The following is a 13,578-nucleotide window of genomic DNA, read 5'->3' as shown; positions in this document are numbered from 1 at the left end:
ATCTGAATCCACCCTAGGGGCTTCATAGGTACTCCATGCAAACATGATAATATTTTTCTAAGAAAATCTATCAACTCTTGCCTTTCCTGAAGAGGGAGTTGAACTCCGACCTGAAAGAACTTCTCCTCATCGTCGCCAATGACAACTCTTTTCAAATGCTCCCATTTGGCCCCTTCTTCCTCTACCTCCGTGGATAGCACTAGCTCCTTTGATTGTTATAAATCCTGCACCGTAGATGCTGAGAACTTAGCCCCGGTCTAATGTCTAATCGCGGCCACCATACATTGCCTGGCCATAAATTGGCTCCTTACGAGCTCTTCAACCCAATTCCCAAACGGATACTTCACCTTCAAGTGTAGGGTGGAAGGTACGGCTCCTATAGTGTGAAGGCAAGGCCTTGCCACAATAGTAGTGTAGGGGAGAGTAGGCATCTACCATGATGAAGTTCACCTCCACGACCTTTGTCCCTGTCTGAACGGGTAGTCAGATTTGGCCTTTTGGAAAAACAATCTTCCCATCAAACCCTATTAGAGGGGAATCATTGCAGGTCAGGTCTTCGGACCTCAGCTTCAGTCCCTTAAATAGGTCAGGGTACACGACCTCTATGCCACTGCATTGATCTACCAACACTCTCTTCACATCGTACCCACCTATTCTGAGGGAGACCACTAGGGTATCATTATGTGGCTGCAAGGTCCCTACCTTATCCTCATCTGAAAAGCTTAAAGCCGGCCAGACTTCCATTCTACTCCTCTTTGGATTAGGGGACGAGCCATCAGCAGATGGCCAAGCTACAGACATCACCATGGATGGCTAAGAACCAGTCCTTCCCGGAGAAATAAGAATGACACTGATTGTACCTAAAGGCGGTCTTGCAAAAGCATCTCTCTGAGCCCCCAACCCTGCCTGACCACCCTGTCTGTTAGGTTGATACAGGAATTGTTTCAACTTTCCCGCCTTAACTAATTGCTTCAGGTGGCTCCACAAGGTCCTACAATTCTCGGTAGTGTGCCCTCATTCTTGGTGGTACTGGTAATGAAGACTTTGGTTGTGCTTCAAAGGGTCTTCCCCAATCTTGTTTGGCTATTGAAAGTATGACTCATTCTTGATCTTTTCCAGGATTTGGTGTACCGGCTCTCAGAACATAGTATTGACTACTTGAGTAGTAGTAAATCCAAAATGCCCCGTAAAATCCCTCTGAGGTCGGTTGTTATTATACCTATTCGACCTGAGATCCCTTCTGTCTTAAAGGACCACCTTAGCCTTCCCTTTTCCCTGCTACTGGTCCTTTTTGACCCACTTATACTCATCAATATGCTCCATAAGCTAACACACACTCCTAACTGGTTTCCTGGTCAAAGATTTTCTTAGATCGTGCTCGGCAGGCAAGCCAACCTTGAAAGTCCTTATAGCCACGTCATCAAAGTTCCCATCTATCTCATTGAACATCTCCCAGTACCTGTCAGAGTACATTTTCAAGGTCTCCCCTTCTCGCATGGTCATAGACAGCAGGGAATCCAAAAGTCGAGGAACCCTACTACAAGTCACGAAACGAGCCCTAAAGGCCCTAGTGAGCTCCTTGAAGGAGCTAATAGAACATTCTTTTTGACCGTCGAACCATCTCATCACCACAGGCCCTAAACTGGATGGGAACACTTTGCATATCAAGGCTTCATTCCGGGAGTGAACGGCCATTCTCTGGTTGAAGTGGCTGACATGCTCCACAGGGTCCGTTCTGCCATTATACATGGTGAATGTTGGCTGAGTAAAACACCGAGGAAGCTTTCCCCCTTCAATTATATGCACAAATGGTGATTTAGAGATCTGATTAAGAGCCCTGCTCATAGCATCATTGCCCAGACCTTTGCAAGATGGACTCTTACACCTCCACTTGTAATGATGGTCCTCATCGTACGAAATGACTCACTGGGAGGAGTCCTGGACCTGGGCCTTTAGCTACCATCTCCATCATCATCAAAAGAAGGGTTAGAATATGAGGGAGTCCTTCTCTGTCGCTCGCGGCGTAGCCTTCTACAAAGACAGTCAATCTCCAACTGCATGCTTCTGGTATTCTCCTCATGAGAGATGTCACTCTTGCGTGGTATGCATACTAACTTTGTGGTCCTTCCTTCACTCAAGGTTGAGGAACTAATCTTGACGTTGGGAACCAATAGACTCCTCCCGGCCTTACCTTGATCCTACCATGGTTGGACGTTGAACTCATTAAAGCTCAAGCTTCCCCACAGACGGCGTCAATTGTAAGGACAGGTTTTCGTTCCTAAGGCCCAAAAAGCCCAATACAATGAATTTGTAGAGAGTGAGCTTAAAAGATAGGCTTCAATGAATCCAACAACACGCACAGTGAAGCAAAGATAGTAAGAAAGTAAAGAAAAATAAGATCTATGCAAAGAAACCCTTCCTCCGTAAAATCCAAGGAGAGTGGTCCCTGTGTATATTTCTTTTAAACTGGGATGCAATTTTAGTTCTTGTTACTACAATGTTTTCTCTACAGATTTTTCGATTCCTTCTCCCTTGCGGGTCTCTTACATTATATAGCTCCCTTTAGATGATCTTGGCCCTCCATTTGTTGATCGTCCAGGCTACAACTTGAGTGCTTGTCCCATCAGACACCTTCCCAAACCCCTTGTGAGTTGCGGCAGCCAAGACAACACTGTTCAAGGGTCTTCTCCACATAAATGCAGTCAGGAGGTTTAGTAGGATGCATTAAATGAGGTTGCAGCTACCATCCCTTCCATCATGTCGGAGCTAACCCCTTCTCCGAAACTCTTTCTCTACAATATAACCTCCTCTGGTAATGTACCACTGATGTGGCCTTACTGTCCAAGGGTGTGACTTCCTCAGCACGATAATGGCCCCTTCGGCCATAGTTATGACACGTGGCGTAATTACCTTATTTAAATTCCTGTACCCCACAAGTACACTTTGCATTTTAGCCTTTAAATATTTTGGGTGTTGAGAAATGTGAAAAAAAGGACATAGGGTTTATTTTCTTTGCCTTATTTGGTTGATAAGAAGATTGAGAACCATCTAAATTGAGTGAAATGTAGTTTGCTCAGTTTGGTATTCCTTCACACCATGATTTAATGCTGGTGCCAAAATTGGCAATAACCGATAATCATGATTTATTGCAAAAAAAATGCCCTAGATTGACCTCACCAAATTGATATCACCCTTAATCTAAGAGAAAATACACCTTGTTTTTGGTGTATGTTTCCTCCCACTCACAGCTGGTGGGACCCACCAGTTGTGGGGCCCACTTAGTTGTGAGTGGGAGGAAGCCTACAATTGAAACAGGGTATACTTCCTCATAATCTAGGGGGCTTTGCAAAGTGACTCACCTTGGACATTTCAAAGAGTGACATGTTTCATCCCATCTAATGCAATGGGAGGTTATCGGTGGTGTAATAAATGATGAGGTGAGTGATCTGTCAAAGTCTGCGCAACACTCTTTTGAGGAAGTGGCTCCAATTAGAACTAATAGCTAGAGGTACTCCTTTGGAGATGATGGCTCCAGTTTGATTTAACAGTTGATGGCTTACTTGAACAAAGTTTCATGGATTTCCTATTGAATATGAACTTACTCTAGGAGTGGCAAAATCTGACACGACCCGCGAACCCGACACGACTAACCCGTTTATAAAAAGGTTATGGGTTGAAGCCAAACAGTTTCGGGTCATATTTGGGTTGACATAGTTAACCCATTTAATAAACGGGTCATGCTTGTGTTCAACTTGCGAACCTGTTTAACCCGTTTGACCCATTTAGCTTATAAAATTATTAGTTATTTTGATATTATTGCTCAATTAATGGTTTATATATATATATATATATATGTTTATTACCATATTTATAGTTGTAATTGTATTTTAATTTTAGATATATGGGAATTGATAAATATTATATAGGTTTGGTATAACCTATTAATCAAATAGGCTATTAAATGGGTTATTTGTATTGACCTTTACATGACTTGTTAATTAAACGAATTAAGCGTGTTGGGTCGGGTCGACTTGTTTAATAAACAAGTCGTGTTCGGGTTGAGGATTCCTGACACATTTACTAAGTAGGTCAGGTTCGGGTCAACCCATATAGCCGAATACTAATGGCTCGACATGACATGAACCTGATCTACGAATACAAACTGCCACCCCTAACTTACTCATTTGATTTCGGTTGTGATTATTCAATTACAAGTCCTCATAGTCTTAACTATTTGATCTTGTCCAAAGCAGGTGGGCCCCCAACTCCTACATATATGAACATCTGGGTAACGGTTAATTGCTTTTAATCAAACAACAAACTCATAACATGACTCATTGTCAACAACATTATGTAATTTTATTACAGTTTTTAATGTGTTAAACATATAATTTATGTGATTATTTAACATACCAATGTGTTTTTTTTTCCTCAAATAATGTAAAATCTTATGATTTACGATTCGATCTTACAATCTACGATCTCACCTACCTCCCATGATTCTACATAGAATCCCAATTTTGACAATGAGGGATGCGGCAGATAATTTCTCCAGAATTTTTATTTTATTTTTTGAGAATCAATTTCTCCAGAATTTAGTTTGTACTTGTGTGTGCTTGCGCTAATTAACGACGGAAAATTATTAGATACTTCCGGAGTACCATAAATGCGTACTCCCCCTCTCTCACATGAATGGTGGGCCACACCATGAATTTAATTAGTGGAACCCAACATTCATGTGAGAGGAAGAAGTACGCATTTATGGTACTCCAGGAGTAGACAATAATTTCCTAGTAACGACACCTTCACCGCGTATATATGGTGGTGACAAAGTACGGCTTAATCAACGGTGTTTTGGTTGACTGAAAGCTGTAGTTAACCTGTAAGAGTTTACTTAAAATGTAAACACATTGATAATAACGTTTGAACTAAATGTGGATTTTCCTTGTCACCATTTCCTTGTCACCATCGAGAAAGTTCTATGTGATCGAGCATTAAATTTCCACTTCAAGCTTGCAATTGCTCAAGTTATCGGACATGACCCTGAATGGATGACTTTCTTCAGTTCTTGCTCATATGCTTTTGCTATTTAGTAGGGTATTAATTAAGCTTGCGAATTGTCGTTAGCGGGTCCGCTTAACTTATTACAAAAGCAGATGAAAGAGATGAGTTGGGGAGATTCTGGCATTTTACCCTTAATTTTTAAAACAATTGGCAATATACCCCTGTTTGCAAACTATATAGGAGCATGCTCCTGTTTCGATACTCGATTATCCTAAAATCGAGTTTAATTAAATACTCGATTCGAAGAAAATCGAGTTATGCCCGATCAAACTTAAAAAAAAAAAAAAAAACATGGAACTCGATTATCAGGAAATCAAGTTCCATGCAAGACAATTTTCGTAAGTGTGATAACCGCATATTCAGGGAGCCCTATAGTGGCATTTTCAAGCCCTATAGTGACGTTTTTAATCCCTATAGCGGCGTTTTCATGCAAATTATTTATTAGTGTGATTGCCCCATGTTCAGGGAGCTCTATAGTGGCGTTTTTAAGCCCTATAGTGACGTTTTTAATCCCTATAGCGGCGTTTTCCTGCAAAATTTTTTTAATAAGTGTGATCGCCCCATACCCAGGTTTAAGGAATCCTATAGTGGCGTTTTTAAACCCTATAGTGACGTTTTAAAGCCCTATAGCAGCGTTTTGGAACTCGACTTCCCTAAAATCGAGTTCCATGCATTTTTTTTTTTTTTTTATAGTTTTATTGGGCATAACTCGATTTTCTACGAATCGAATATTTCATTGAAACTCGATTTTAAGGTAATCGAGTATCGAAACAAGGGCATATCCCTATATAGTTTCAAAATAGGGGTATATTGCTAAATTTTTAAAAAATTAAGGGCAAAAGGCTAGAATTCCCGATGAGTTGGCTGACACTTTACATAGTTAATAAGGATTTGTTTGTTATAAATAAAAAATAAAAAAATTATTTGTTAATGTTTCGTAAAATGACCCAGTCCTTTCACATGAGACATACACATGAACAAAGTATATGTACTTATGCTGAGAGTATTGTGTTTCTCAAAAAAAAAAAAAAAAAAGCAAAGAATATTGTAACTTAACTAAAATTTTCTGATGTTTTCAATAGAAACATTCATAATTCAAATCTTCCTTCTCTCATTGTAGTTATTGAACCTTTTTTTTTTTTTTTTTTAATTAAAGAAAGTATGAGAACTTGCAATTAATGGTGGAGCCAGGAGTTCAATTTAGAGAAGGCAAAGATTAAAAGCAAAATTAATTTGAAAAATGTTAATTGATGTTAATTACAAACTAAATAAGTAATTGTAAACTAATGTAATTGTCATAAAAAATATAATATAAATGTAAAATATAATACATTTTTTCATACATAATTTAAATTACACTTTTTTTTTTTCATTTTGAAATTGTAAAACGTGACTTAAAATCATAATCTCTCTCTCTCAGAGTGTAAGATTTTGGTTTCTAAAATGGGGATTTTTTTTTTCTAAGTCAGTGAGGCAAAATACCTAAGTAATTTTTTTTCCATTACAAGTTAAAATATTTAAGTAACTTTTTATCACATCTAAGTACACAAGGGATTTTTGGTGGAGTAGGGGAACAATTGCCCCTTCTGTCCCCTAGCTATAAGTAGGTCTTTTAGTGTAAAAACTAAAAAGTGGAGAATGTGAGAAGTTACTATTATAACTGCTTTTAGTTATAATTTAGTTTGTATTATGTTTTAAATTTTAAATGTCACCTAAAATTTATTGTGTTTAAGACATGTTATTTTTCTTCTTTGACATTATAATATGAAGTTTTTATTTTTTTATATATTATTTTTTAAAGTTATTGTCATAAATGTGAGAGGATATAGAGCCAAGACTTCAAAAGTGAACATGTATCTAGGGATAGAGCCAAGACTTGGGAAGGGGGGGGGGTGTTTGGGGGGCAAAAAAATGTTCATGAAAAAAGAAACTAGCATTGATTTGGTATTAACAAAATAATGATGTTAGGAATATTGCAAACTTTATTACATAAGCCTTATAAACTATCTCATCTTCAATTTTTTTTTTTAAAAAAAAGCAACATTTCATTTATTATGTTGTTTAGATGGTGCTAATCATATTCTTGCCACATCAATTTGTAAGATTTTTGTAGTAAAACTTGTAGTCATTCTAGCATTTTCCTTAACAATATATCAAACACAAAATAAATTTTTTTTTTTTTTTTTAATAAAGTAAGATATTTTTATTGCAAAGCAAAAAGAAGAAGAAGTTATTTTGTGTGTGATATTTTGTTTAGGAAAATGCTAGAGGTATTACAAATTTTACTACAATAATTTTACATTTTTTTTTTTTTTGATAACAAGTGCGTAACTTTATTAATCAGAAGATAAGTACATTACATCTTAAATCAAAGCCGATTCAATAATTTTACAAATTGATGGTGTAAGGACTCGATTTGTAGCGACCCAAAATGATACTGGGTTCGCACGTAAATAGGCCCAAACAATATAATTTGTAGAGCGTGGGTATTAAGAACTAGATTAACTTTTGTGGAATGAAAAGATTCACCCTCCCGTATATTGAAGGCTCAGAGCTGGCACAACGATCGTTTTGTTTTGGTAATCGATACATTTCTTTTTCTTTTTACGTTCTTCTTCCTAAGTCTATGCTTTCTTTCTTTCTTTTTTGTTCCGATCCCCTTCTTGCATGTTCTTCTTTCAGTTTATATACCACCTTCTTTGTTCCATCCTCACCACACACGTGTAGGTTGGGTTCGGAGGATTTCTTTCTGTCCCATCTAGCACCTCCTGGAACTTCCTATAGGCAGCTGTAAGGCTGCTTCCTTACTGTTCAGGTATCACCTCCACATTAATGCGGCCAGAGAGTTGGTTGAGAGGTAATCAATGCGGAGGCAGCTGTAGTTATAGATATTTGTTTGCCTTTTCTTTCTTACCTTTGGTCTGTTATCCCATCTTCAGTGGTGACATAATTCCGAGGTCCGGTTGTAACAAGACCGCATCTTGATCGTCCTCGAATGCATACTGCTGAGGAGTATGGTGTCCTCGGACGAATATGGAACTCTACTTTCGTGATATTGACTACCACCCCCCCTGGGTAATTGCCTTATGACCTGACTTGGCCTCCTCGGACGGATATGCATCCTCGAATGGGCCACAGACCCAACGATCCTGACCTTAATGGGCCTGTTGATTGACTGGCCCCCACAATAGCCCCTCAAAATCCTACTTTTCGACTCCTCGGGAAAGAAGGTGGATTTTGACATCATAAGCCCGTACCTATGCGTGTTTTGGGGCATGCCCCTGACGCTTCAGCATCCCGATTTTGGCAGCATTAAATTTTGGCAATGCCCTTGTCTCCCACATTCGACGGTGAGATTTAAATCAAACGGCAGAAGGCCTCCTTTGTTTTGTGAGCGGGAACTTTACCGCTCACAATCCTCTTATGACTATAAAGGCGTTCTCAAATTAACCCTATACTTTACCTTCGATGATTACGTGGTTCCAGAGTTCATACATTGAACCTACATTTCTCAATTTTTGTTATTTTCTTGGCGACTACAAATAATCGTACTTTGTCCTAGGTCCTTCCTTTCAACCTGCAAGTCTTCTCGAAGTTTTTACCACTTTTATTTCAAACCCAACAGTTTTTTCTGCTAAGTCTTTTGGAAAAATGGGGAAACAAAAGAATCCATTTCGATGTCTTGTCAAGTCCGAGGAAGGTATTAGAAACTTTTGCTCTAAGTATAAAATCCCCTCAACGGTAGTGATGAGGTACGCAGCCCAAGGGGAATGGGCTGATGCCAGACAAACTGGGGAAGTAATTATTCCCATGATTGCCTTTATAGAGGGCGGGATGACTATCCCCATGGGTAGTATCACTAGGAGTTACCTCAACTTCTTTAGGCTATCCCCCACCTAGTGTGCTCTAAACATGTTTAGGGTCCTAGGAAGTATAGACGCTTTGAATAAGAGAATGGACCTAAAGTTAACCCATCATGATGTGAATTGAGTGTACAACCTCCATCACTTAACCGGTCAGGGGTATTATCTCAAGTCGAGATATCCGGAGGTAAGGCTGATTCAGTGCCTTCCCACTTCAAACAAGAACCTAAAGGAGGATTTCCTTATTCTCTTTGGGGAATGGCACGATGGTCTACCTTGCTCGATAGTAGAGGGAACACCAGGTGGGCGCGTAGTCATAGATCTATAATATTTAGTTCGCGAACACATTTCGTTTACTTTTTTCTTTTTAATTATTTTTGTCTCCAACAATTTTCACTCTCGACTCAACGATTTTGCAGATAGACGCTACACAAAGCCCAATCTTAGGTTAGTCAATAAGGTGAGCTTGGATAAGTTATTGAAAGCCAAAATATACATGAACGAGGCTGACGGTCAGCTCTGGGCAGCACACTTAATTCTCGGTTATACCGCCTTTTCTTTTGCTTTTCAGGCGCCGAAGTGCGTGATTAGAGCCTGCGATCCTCGGCTTCACCGTATCAGTGTTGCCTACGAAGGGTTCATTGTTCCAGAGGGTATTCTGCTTCCCCAGTACACACCTCGCACAAAGCCTCTTTTCGTAGCCAGCGTCTCGGCAGGAACTTCGTCATCCCTACCTACCCTCAGGGAAAAGGAAATAAAAGGGAGAAAGGAAAAGGAGAAAGGCGAGGAAAAGGTTGTAGCAGTATCTGAGTCCTCGGACGATTTCGAAATTTTTGATCAACCCATAAGCCCCGAGGAAGATCCTGACGAGATGGGGATACAAAGAAAACCCCAGAAAAGCTTGCTGGAGCTGATGGAAGGTCAGTCGGGAAAGAATGCGCCTGCAAAATCAATACCATCCCAGGCTTCATCTCTTCCCGCTAGGTCTTTTCCTCCTGCTCCTCGTCAACCTCCTTAGCCATCACCACAGCTAGCGCTTCCTAACGCTGCCGAGCAGAAAAGGCGCAGGGAACAGAAGGGCAAGGAGGTGGCAGACACGAGCAAGTCTCGTCCAACTCGAGAGGAGGATGCCCAACGAGCTGCAAAGCAGCAGAAAACTAAGCACCAAGCCACGCGGGGCCAAGAGAAATCTGATTCCCAACATCCTGAACCACAAGCATGGTTGCCAGCACCTATGCACAGTGGGGAGCCCCTACGAGATGATGCATTTATAAGGGACTTTAACGGCGGCATAGGGTGTCAAGTAGCCTCGGCCATAGAGGAAGCCTTATTGCTCCCAAAAGATATGGCCGAAATAAAGAATATGAGGAAGAACGAACTCGTCCTCGACAACAAACGATATTTGGGCATGGTAAGGAGCTAACTTTTATCTTTTTCATTCTGTGACTGTTACTCACCAATATGCACTTTTCATTAACTATAGTGTTAACCTTTTTCCTACAGATCATCCAAAATACTTTCAAGTTAGATGAGATGCTCAACGCCTGTTCTGATCAGCTAGATGATGAAAGAAAAAGACGGACAACGGCTGTACAGACCTTGTCCAAATTTGAACAGGACTTGGCTGATGCAAGGAAAAAGTTACAAGTCGAAGAGCAAGCTCGCAAGAGCGCCGAGTTGGCATTAGAAGGCTACCAAAAGCAGGCCGAGGATCAAGGGAAACTTCTGCGTGAGGCGAATGCCGAGCTAAAGAAGACTCAAGAGCAAGTCCTAGTTCTTAGGAAGCACCTGGAGGAAACTTAAAAGCTAAGGGAGTGAGCTGAAAAGTCCAAGGAGCAAGCCGAGAAAGCAAAAATCGATGCCTAACAGGCAATGAACGAAGCTGAGCAGAGAGGCTGCGAGGTTAGTATAGCTGAAACTAAGAAGGCTTTGAGAGCCGAGGTTCCGAAGGTATGCTGTATCTACTGCGCAAGAACTTGGAGTGAGGCTCTTAACCGTGTTGGGGTTGAAGCCTCATCTGAGTTACGTAAGCCAGAGAACGTATTCTATCCCGAGGCGATCCGCCCCTCAGTTCTTCTACCCCATCAGGCTGATGCTCCTTCTTCAATTATTAACCTCAACGAGGAGGTTTAGCCTCACAGTTTTCCTCCCCTTGGCCAGTCGAAATTAGCTAAAGGGGGACTTGCCCCTCCAAGAGCTTCCCTAGACAAGACCACCACCGCTTAGAAGGCGGAGACGGCCTCCCAAGGTTTTTAACAGGATTTGGACGCCACATTTTTACCAACCGGGGGTGTTACCAAAGCCAAAGATGGAGTCACCACTTCGTAGGCAGACATATCAGCCGGTCAGAACCCAAAGATCCAATTGAAATTGAAAAAGTAGAACTTGCTTTGTAGTTTAACTAAACATTTAGTAGGGGACTTCCTTGCTCATTTTCTTACCGCTCTTATTGCTTTATGTTATTTTTGTACTCGTTCACTATGTTATTGTAATTTGGATAGGTTCATTTCAACTACCCTTCACTTGTATGGGGCAATTTTGCTCACACATATCGTCAATCGATAATTAGCAATAGGCAATAAGCATTAATACAACAGAGTCTTAGGGAGACGTTTTAGATATGCACGTATTCTTTCCAATCAATTGCAATTCTTTACGAAAGTTCATAAACTAAATAAAATCATGCCTTCAGTACCTTGATTGTACGCCAACTAACGTCCATAGATCTCTCTTTTATTCCCCAATGAGTGTTACAAGGCGTTGCTTCCCATTAAGTTTGTGATCAGAAGATTTACCACAACTCAGTTACTATTCAATAATTCAATACACATCATTGGACGTTAATTCCCACCAAGTTTGCAATCCGAGGATCTGACATAACTTAGTTTTTGTTTAACATTTCAATATACATCATAGGACGTTAATTTCCACCAAGTTTGCGGTCCGAGGACCTGAAATAACTTAGTTTCTGTTTAACATTTCAATATACATCATAGGACGTTAATTTCCACCAAGTTTGCGGTCCGAGGACCTGACATAACTTAATTTCTGTTTAACATTTCAATATACATCATAGGACGTTAATTTCCACCAAGTTTGCGGTCTGAGGACCTGACATAACTTAGTTTTTGTTTAACATTTCAATATACATCATAGGACGTTAATTTCCACCAAATTTGCGGTCCGACGACCTGACATAACTTAGTTTCTGTTTAACATTTCAATATACATCATAGGACGCAGGAGTACAGGATGTATGGTTGACGTAAATTAAAAAAAAATATTTGAATTGAAATACTTTTATTAATAATAATACCTCTTGAGATTATTTACATTTCAAGGATGAAGTACAGCTTTTTCATCTAGGTCTTCCAGATAATAGGCTCTTATTCCCGCTACAGAAGTGATCTGATATAGCCCTTCCCAATTAGGTCCCAATTTTCCCCAATTTGGATTCTTGGTGGCCCCCAGAACTTTCCTCAGCACCAAATCTCCTACGGCTAACGGCCTCATTTTCACATTACTATCATAGCCCTGCTTGAGTTTATATTGGTAGTAAGCTAGTTGAACCATCGCACTCTCCCTTCGTTCTTCAATCAGGTCCAAAATTTTCTCTAACATCGCATCATTACTATCCGAAGAGAATGTACTGGTCCTTAACGTTGGGAATCCAGTTTCCAGGGGAATGACGGCTTCGGCCCCATAGGTCATGGAAAAGGGAGTTTCTCCCGTTGAACGTCGGGGTGTTGTCCGATACGTCCAAAGCACATGTGGCAATTCTTCCACCCACTTTTCTTTCGCGTCATCCAGTCTCTTCTTAAGCCCATTGACTATTACTTTGTTAACAGCTTCAGCCTGCCCATTGCCTTATGGATAAGCCGGGGTGGAATATCTGTTTCTTATACCCAGTTCTGAACAATATTCCCTAAAGGCATTGCTATCAAATTGGAGTTCATTATCTGAGACAAGAGTGCGGGGAATTCCAAATCGAGTAACAATGTTCCTCCAAATAAACTTCTTCACATCTACGTCTCTAATGTTCGCCAAGGGCTCAGCTTCGACTCATTTAGTGAAGTAGTATGTGCCGACCAACATGTACCTCTTGTTTCCTATGGCTTTAGGAAAAGGGCCGACAATGTCCAGGCCCCACTGGGCAAAAGGCCAAGGGCTTGAGAGAGGGTTAAGAACTCCTCCCGGTTGATGGATATTTGGAGCATATCTTTGACACTGATCGCACTTCCTAACATACTCCTGCGCTTCCTTCCACATATTTGGCCACCAATATCCTCGTGTGATGGCTCGACATGATAGAGACCTTCCTCCTGTATGGCTTCCATAAATGCTCTCATGCAATTCTTCCAGGATTGACTCTGCTGTCTCAGGAGGCACACAAAGAAGGTATGGCCCAGAGAAGGACCGTTTGTATAACTTTTTATCTTCAGATAACCAGTATCGAGGAGCTTTCCTTCGTATTTTCTCAGCTTCCACCTTATCTTCGGGCAATATGTCACTTTCAAGAAATTTTAATATGGGATCCATCCAGTTTGGTGACAGACTGGTTTGATTGATTTGGCAAACCTCCTTTTCTGGTGAGGTGGGGGTACACAGATCTTCAACGATAATCACCCGGGGAAAATTTTGTACTAAGGAG

Source organism: Quercus lobata, chromosome 1 (assembly GCF_001633185.2).
Source record: "Quercus lobata isolate SW786 chromosome 1, ValleyOak3.0 Primary Assembly, whole genome shotgun sequence".
Lineage (NCBI taxonomy): Eukaryota > Viridiplantae > Streptophyta > Magnoliopsida > Fagales > Fagaceae > Quercus > Quercus lobata.
The sequence above is the reverse complement of the archived record's forward strand: the minus strand, read 5'-3'. Positions refer to the sequence as shown.